The sequence below is a fragment of the Fringilla coelebs genome, assembly GCF_963513975.1.
Source record: "Fringilla coelebs genome assembly, chromosome: 2".
NCBI lineage: Eukaryota > Metazoa > Chordata > Aves > Passeriformes > Fringillidae > Fringilla > Fringilla coelebs.
In genome coordinates, this window is record NC_140029.1 from 87,636,212 (window position 1) to 87,644,040 (window position 7,829).

Sequence of the window (7,829 nt, forward strand, 5' to 3'; positions counted from 1 at the left end):
TATAATTATATGCTATCTAGCAAAACTCCCTATTCTACCTGCTTTATGATTCTAGAGCATACAGGAGGAGCCATAGTGGCAAGGTCTCACATCCCTATACTTTCTTACTTGTACCAAATGCACTGCAGAGCACTAACTAGTCCATTAAGAATCATCATCGTTTAATTTAATGAGCAGCAGTTTGTTTTTAGGAAGCACCATCAAGCCTTTTATCACATCATTTACTCAGATTCCAATCATACTTACTGTATGTCAGTAGAGAAAAGGAAGCTCTATAGGACTGGCACAAAGGAACTGCTGTTTCTGCAATATATTACAACCAAATCTGCATTAGCACTCAGTTAAATAAAGCCCATGAGCCAAGTGAACTATTTTTACTCCACTGAACAAAAGGAAATATAACAACATCATTTATTACAGTGGCAGGCCCATTTTAAAGCACTATGTAATTAGGAGTAGGAGTTAATTGCGAGGCTAGATATGGCAGGCAAGGTTTTCCTCAACATCTTTGAGCAAAGCTTTTCTGGGGCACAGATCTTTTTACCCTCTGTTCTTGCTACAGTGACCTCAGCAGCTTTCAGTAGGATGCATGGCTCTTCACTGCTACCTATTTAAAACTCATTCTTTCTCAAGAAGCAGCAACACTGCAGCCATAAAACCCTACCCAGAGGAGACTGAGCTCCCATTCACAGCCCTGTCAGCATCTGAAGCAAGTGACTTGCTAATTTCCATCCAATTCCCAGTGGACAAGCATCTACATCATACAATTAGCGACAATATGAACTGCACATTCAGCAGAATTGGGATTTCACTGATGGATGGATTACGATGGATTGCCAGTATGCATGTTTTATTCATCTCAAGACTGCTTTGTCAGGTTGTCGTTTGTCCTCTGTGTAGTTAAAATGCTAAAAATCTTTTTATGGCCACTACTGGGCAGACAAGAAGCTCTGGAGACAATGTTGTACCTTTGCTAAGGGGTACATAAAACTCAAACGATTTCCAAAATGAAGACAACAACCAAAGACAGATGCTCTAGGAAGTTGTATGAGTCAAGGCATTTTGTTCAGCACAGTATTTCCTCCTATTGCTTTAAGTCACCTTGCTGAAGTCCTACAGCTACTTGCTCCTAAGGCCACCAGCACAAGAATTAGGAGAGCACAGCATGCTGCAAGTCCAGGTAGAGTTTTCTGATCATCCTCCCCTAATTTCAGCAATTAAGAGCCAAGAATGTTTGCAGCAGACTGTTAGAGAGATATGGTACCTACCCACAACCCAAAACTCTCTCAGTGTTTTGGCCATACAAACCCAGCACACACCTCAGGTTATCTGACCACACTCCCTCTCTCCTATCCAAGGCAAGACAGTGTAAAAGGATACTTTAAATTCTGTAACAATTTCACCTCTCACCTCTTCAGTAACAGCTCTGTTTGCTAAAAAAACTCAAGATATGAACAGGGCAGTTAGTTTTGGAAACAGCTACTGCACAGCTCCCAAGAAATCCCAGGTTTGGTCCCTGAGCACACCCAGGAGCAATGCATGGGGATGCACTTCTCAAACCAAATTTTCCCCCTTCACTTTATGCCATTTACACTTGCCTCAAGGCAAATGCTGCCTTCCTCTTTACCAACAATTCATACTCATATTGTGGCACAGCCTGCACTAACTCCATCTTTCCTGCTCTTAGACTGATTGCAGAGGGATTCAGTGAAGTAAAATACATTTGGTGGGGGAAAGGAGATCCTTCAAATCAATCCACAATACAGCTTAAGTGAACTGTCTCCTTTGCAAGTATGAGGTTGCTTCTTCCACTCTTTCCAGTTGTTTCTTTTGGCCCAAGTAGTCACAGAATCACAGAAAAGGCTTGGGTTGGAAGGGCCCTTAAAAATCAACTAAGTCCAGCCCCTCTGCCATGTGCAGCAATTCCTCCAAGCAGATCAAGTTGCTCAGGGCCCCATCCAACTTTTTGTTGCATTCCTGGGTATTCTTGTACTGCTGGTATTTGCAGGTGCTGATTCACAGCCTCCCAACATACGCATGGTTGGCTGCTTTTATTTTTAAGAAAAATCTCTTCAGGCTGGAAATAACTCTTGTTTTCCTGTGAACACTCTTCAATGTACATCTAGTTTTCTCTGAGGAGCTTAAATATTCTACATTGACAAAAGTTCTGTCAATCTCTGCTACTCTATTAAAATGTTATAAACCAGACATCTAAACTTGTGGCCTTCCACTCTGTAAGGTCCCTTTTAGCTTTGAAATAAGAAGTTGGATTTGAGCCTAATATATATTCTTTAAACTTACAGCATGGTTTGAATTTACATCCCACACAGGTGAAATTTCCCCAAAGGGTTTCAATTTGTAAAGATAATTAAAAATCTGCAAAAAGATAATGCTTTATTTCTGACAAAATTTAACCGAGATATCTTAAATAGAAGTAGTCAAATCCCAAATCACTTTTAAAAATGGGGTCTCAAAAGTAGTCCTAAGCAAATAAGCCTGTAATTCTGTCATTTTAGTATCTTGTGTTGTCAGCAGACAGCTTCCATCTTAGATTTGAGATGATGTATTGTCTCCAACCCCAGTCCACTGGCTCCCAACCTCTTCTTCCCCACGGAGCATCTGGACTCCGGGTATTTCCCTGAAGATTCATTAACTGCTTCTTCCTCAGAGGCTGAGATTATTGGCATTTTTCTCAGACTACATTTCTAACCAGTTAAAAGACCTGTCAGGACAGAAAAATAAATACATACCAAAAAATAACAATTCATCAGACTCTCTGTTAAGATATGGCAGGTAAAGGGAAGACCTAAGTTTTGGCTAATGCCTTTAAAGACCATTTTCTATCTTTTATGCCTGTAAATCATTTACATAGCATTCCACACCCTCTTTTAATGCCAGTATCCCAAGGGAGAAGGTGGATTAGAATATTGGTATCTTTAATTTAGGAGGCAATTAGACCAATAACAACAAACCAGAGCCATATGTATGCTCAAAACAATCTAGTTAGAACTCTATTTTAATTAAAAATCAGTAAAATAATCCCATTATGCCAAGAATTGCTTTAGGAATGGTTCCAATCCAGCACATCTTCTTTAGTATTTTAGTTCCACACAGAGAAAGTGACTGAAGTAATACTGTAGACTAACAAAATGGTCCTTTCTGTACAGCAAATTCCTCTTCCAGTGAGAGAGCTTGGGAAGATACAGAAATAAATGTTCCAATGTCAGTCAGCCACTTGGTAAGCCACTTAATAAAAGAAACAAAAAGAAACCTGCTAAAATAAAAGCAGCCTACACCTCAGGCCACTGTGACCAGCAGGTAGAAGAAGGCAATTCTCCACTTCTGCTCCACTCTGGTGGCACCCCACCTGGAGTGCTGTATCCCGCTCTGGGGACCTCGGTGTTAGAGGGATGTGGACCTGCTGGAGCAACTCTGGAAGAGACCAGAATGATGCTCAGAGGGCCAGAGCACCTCTGCTATGCAGACAGGCTAAGAGAGCTGGGATTGTTCAACCTGGAGAAGAGAAGGCTCCACAAAGATTTCAGAGCACCTTCCAGTACCTAAAGGGGCTACAACAGAGCTGGAGAGGGACTTTGGACCAGGGCATAGAGCTACAGGACAAGGGGGAGTGGCCACAAGACAGAGGGCAGGTTTAGATCAGATACTAGGAAGAAATTCTTTCCTGTGAGGGTGGTGAGGCACTGAAACAGGCTGCCCAAGAAGCTGTGGATATCTCACCCTTGGAAGTCTTCAAGGCCAGGTTGGATGGGGCTTGGAGCAACCTGGCACAGCGGAGGGCAGTCCCCACACCAAGGGGCTGAAACTGGATGATCATTTGGGTCCCTTCCAACACAAACCATTCTAGGAGTCTGTGAAATCCAGTTTCTCCAGTCTTCATCCCACTACCTGCAAACCTCACCTCAAAGGGCACCTAATTCCTCATATTTTCCCCTTTTGCTTCCTTTGTCAAAAAGTAACATGCACCTCTGCTACAGCTGCACAATTTACACAGTTTTGGTTTTTAAAAAACAGAGAAAATAAATATTTCCAATAGCATCTTTCATTTCTGGATTTGCTCTTACGTGGTCTGTGGGGTCCTGCTGCATAACAAGCATTTTGTCCATGGCAAAGACCAGCAGCACAGCTGCCAGAGCCAGTCACCTGCTGCATCACTGAACTGGGAAGGGGGTGGAAGGAGCAGGGCAGAGGTCTGTCCTACAGAAGAGAGTGTGGATGTATAAACATGTATATCCACACACATACACACACATTTATGTGTGCATGTGTGTATGTAACTTGCACCACCCAAGTTAACTCCCTTTTTTTGTTTACTCCCAGAGAGTGAGTATGCATCATGTGATATGACCAGTTATAAAACATAGTTATCCTCAAGTGACAAAGTGCTAAAAAGAAAAACAGTTGTGGAAAGCTATAAAGTACCACAGACTGCTCTAAAATAATATAATTTGGCATTGTGCATTGCCCAGTTATTTCTGTAAGCATTCATACACCGGATCTTGTTTTCATTAACTGGAATCTATATTAAATTATAAAATAAATCAACTTATTCCCCAGAGGCATGTAAACAAGGCTGTTGCCCAGATCCATGTTGCCCTAATGCACATCAACCACTACTACCCACAGTACTGAAATATATTTGGGAATTAAATGAGGGGGGAAAAAAAAAAAAACCACCAAAAAAACAAAGACACTTCTTGAGGCCATTTTCCCTTCCAAGACACTTGTGGGAGGGAGGGCCCAGAAGCTTAGCAAAGGTTAACCTCACCAATTCCCTCCAGGCTTGTGCTGAATAAAGAAGAGATTCAAGGTCTTGCAATTCCAGAAATAGAAATCCTCCACCCCAGACATTTTATTCTACCAGATCAACACACGGAAGACAGTGGTGGGTCCCCAGACCTTCACCACTCCTCATCCGGCAGAGCCTTCAAGTCTGCCAAACTCAACCCTTCAATGCCTCTGCCTTATTGGGAAGTAGAGAAGATCTTGTCAACAGACAACAGTAATAAAGCTCCTAAACCACCTGGACTATTGTCACATTATTTCTTTTTAGAATTTGAGTGTGGAAGTCCAAGGCACTGATGGGTGGAACCAGGTTTTGCTCATCTCGGTGTTTAGTACTAAGACTAAACTTCATTGCAAAGCCCTCTTGCCTCTCCAAATATCACTGAGAAATAAGGCAGGATGGTTTTGGGGTTTGTGGAACCCTAACCCTAGGCAGAGCAGTAAGAGCAGCCTCAGGCTAGGGCTGGCTGGTCACTACAGGACATGAAACAACAGAAGCGCACACACCGCTGCTCTCAAGGCGAAGAAAAGGGGAAGATTATTTTCTGACTCCAACATTTATAGATTTCCAAAAGTGACAGTGGATTAGAGGGTGAAGGTGCCACCTCTCCAATGACACTGGACAAACCAACAGTCTATCAAATTTCTCCTCCTCCATAAAAGAATGCAAACCAATGAGTTATTTACAGAAAGTGTGTGAGAACGTTTGCTACAAGAATGTAAACATCAGAAGGCTTAGAAAATCTTAAAAAATCAGGGCGACGCTGGCTCAAAGGAGAAAGGTGTGGAGGGAGCCATGTTGCAGCAGTTCTGAGCTCCCCTTGGCACACCTTTTGCACCTGCAATGTGCTTGGAGCCCTGGGCTTTGTGGTCTGCAGAACCCTAAGCCTAGGTGGTGAATGTGTTCATGATTATGAAGAACAGGGGAGGTTTTTCTTATTACAGGCTTCCCACAGTCTTAAACTTTGAGAAACTCTGCCTGAAGAGACAAAAGCACACTTCTTGCTGACAGGACAGGACAGGGGGCTAGACCCAGAGTAGTCTCCATGAATGTGTACTAGAGGTGGGCAAATGACCCTTACACTCCAAAACAACATTATTACAAAGCAGCAAGGTCTTAGACCTGAGAAATTCTTACAGGACACAGTCAGGAAACCAGAGCAAGTTGGCTTTGCACGCCTGCAGGATTAAGCACAGCCATCCAACGCCATGCCACAGTCCTGCAGCATCAGGATCCCCACTGGGCTGCAGCCTGGGCCCATCCCACCTACACACACAAACCCAGCACAGAAAATTGCATCACGAGTCCACAGGACCATATGGCAAGAGCACCTCTGAAGGTGGAATCAGGCAGCCATGAGAGTAGCAAGCTGACAGAAGAGGTAATATTTGCTCTGAACCTTTTCTGTATCATTAGTGCTTGTGTTAATTATGCTAACCAACAGCAACAGTCACTCTGATAGGAGGGCTGAACAGCAGTGACACAGCTGTCAAATCCATTCAAATAACTAAAGCCTTAAAAGTTCCTTCTTTTGGGGGCAGAACAGAATCCATACAGCAAGATGCAGAGGATTGCAGCTTTTTTAGGGCAGAAAGTTTCAGAGAGCAAGTACAGCTGACGCAGACGTTAAAAAACCAAGCGTGTTTGCCTGTTTCTCAGGGGGATTTAAACAGCAGGTGAGTGGGGCTGGTCTGTGGGACATGACCCTTTCTTATTTCAGCTATTTAGATGCAAATTGGTCCCCCTCCCTCCCCCTCTCAACACCATCTGTTAGCCCAGAGGTTTAGACAGTGCCTAGGATGTAGGTTTTGGGGGAGGGGGATATAGATAAAGCATTGAGAGAATTTTGGTTGATGCCCCTATTTCCTCTAGGGCACAGTTTTGGACAGAAAAAGAAAAATCGCTTTGCAATACTATAAAATACCAGCGGGATTTTTCCCTCATTCTACAGCACTTTTTTTACTGAGCCCATGGATTTCCTGCCCCAGAAAGCATTCCTTGTGCAGCTTTTGGCCAACAAGCCACATTATAGAGTGACATTTATAGCAGGTTGCTATGGTGTTAGCAAAAGGCAAGAGCTGGTATTGCATGAAGTATCAGAGATTCGAGGAATGAAAGTCCTAAATAATAATAATGAAGTCCTTTACTACAAGGCGCAGCATTTAATGTTCTGTTAGTGCTAGTGACGCTGCCTCATTTCTGTCTGACTTTCCCAAGTGAACAGCAATGTACTTTCTAGAACTGTTGAGAGATTTGATTCATTACATACGTCACCTAGGGCTCTGAATTCTTTATAAAGGAAAGATTACGGTGGCAGCAGAAAGTAAATTTTCAGGAAGTCTGAAGATGATACAGTATTGGAAATGGTGGCTAATGGATCAGGTAGGCAACTCAGAGGAATGTGGACAGGCTGCAGGAATGGGCCAACACCAACCTTTGCAGTTCAACAAAGGAAAATGCAATGCCCTGCTGCTCAGGAGCACACACTGGGAGCCAAAAGGCAGAAAGGAAGCAGAAAAAGCAGAGAAAGGCCTGAGATTCCTGGTGGACATCAAGTTGACCATGAGCCTCCAAACCACGTTTGTAGCAAAGAAGTTCAACAGCATGTGGGCTGCATTAGGAAAAACAACTTCCAGTAGGTCAAGGGAGGGGAACCTTCCCCTCTGCTGAGGGCTGGTGAGACAAATCTGGAGTGCTGGGAGAAGTCCTTCCCTCTCCAGTACAACAGAGACGTGGACATACTGCTGAGAGTCCAGCAAAGGTTCACAAAGACAATGAAGGGACTGGAGCACCTGGCATATAAGAAGAGGCTGGAGGAGCTGGGACTCTTCAGCCTGGAGAAGAAAAAGTTCAGAGGGGTCATATCAATGTGCATAAATACCTGATGGAGATGTAAAGATGAAACCAGGCTCCTCTTGGTGGTATCCAGCAACAGGACAAGAGTCAGTGGGCACAAACTGAAATACAGGAAATTCCATTTAAATGTAAGAACAAACCCCACAAAAAAACACACTTTTTTTCTGGG

The 7,829-nt window shown here is 43.3% G+C and overlaps 1 protein-coding gene across 1 annotated transcript in view; it reads right to left on the reverse strand.

Annotated features, from left to right (window-relative positions):
• The window catches only part of PAK1 (p21 (RAC1) activated kinase 1), a 45,723-nt gene extending 37,960 nt beyond the window's left edge, over positions 1-7,763 (reverse strand). Inside the window, exon 1 of the mRNA XM_084226423.1 lies at positions 7,686-7,763. The gene's annotated coding sequence lies outside the window, so the exon portion shown is untranslated. The remainder of the gene's footprint in view (positions 1-7,685) is intronic.
• Positions 7,764-7,829: the final 66 nt, after the last annotated feature.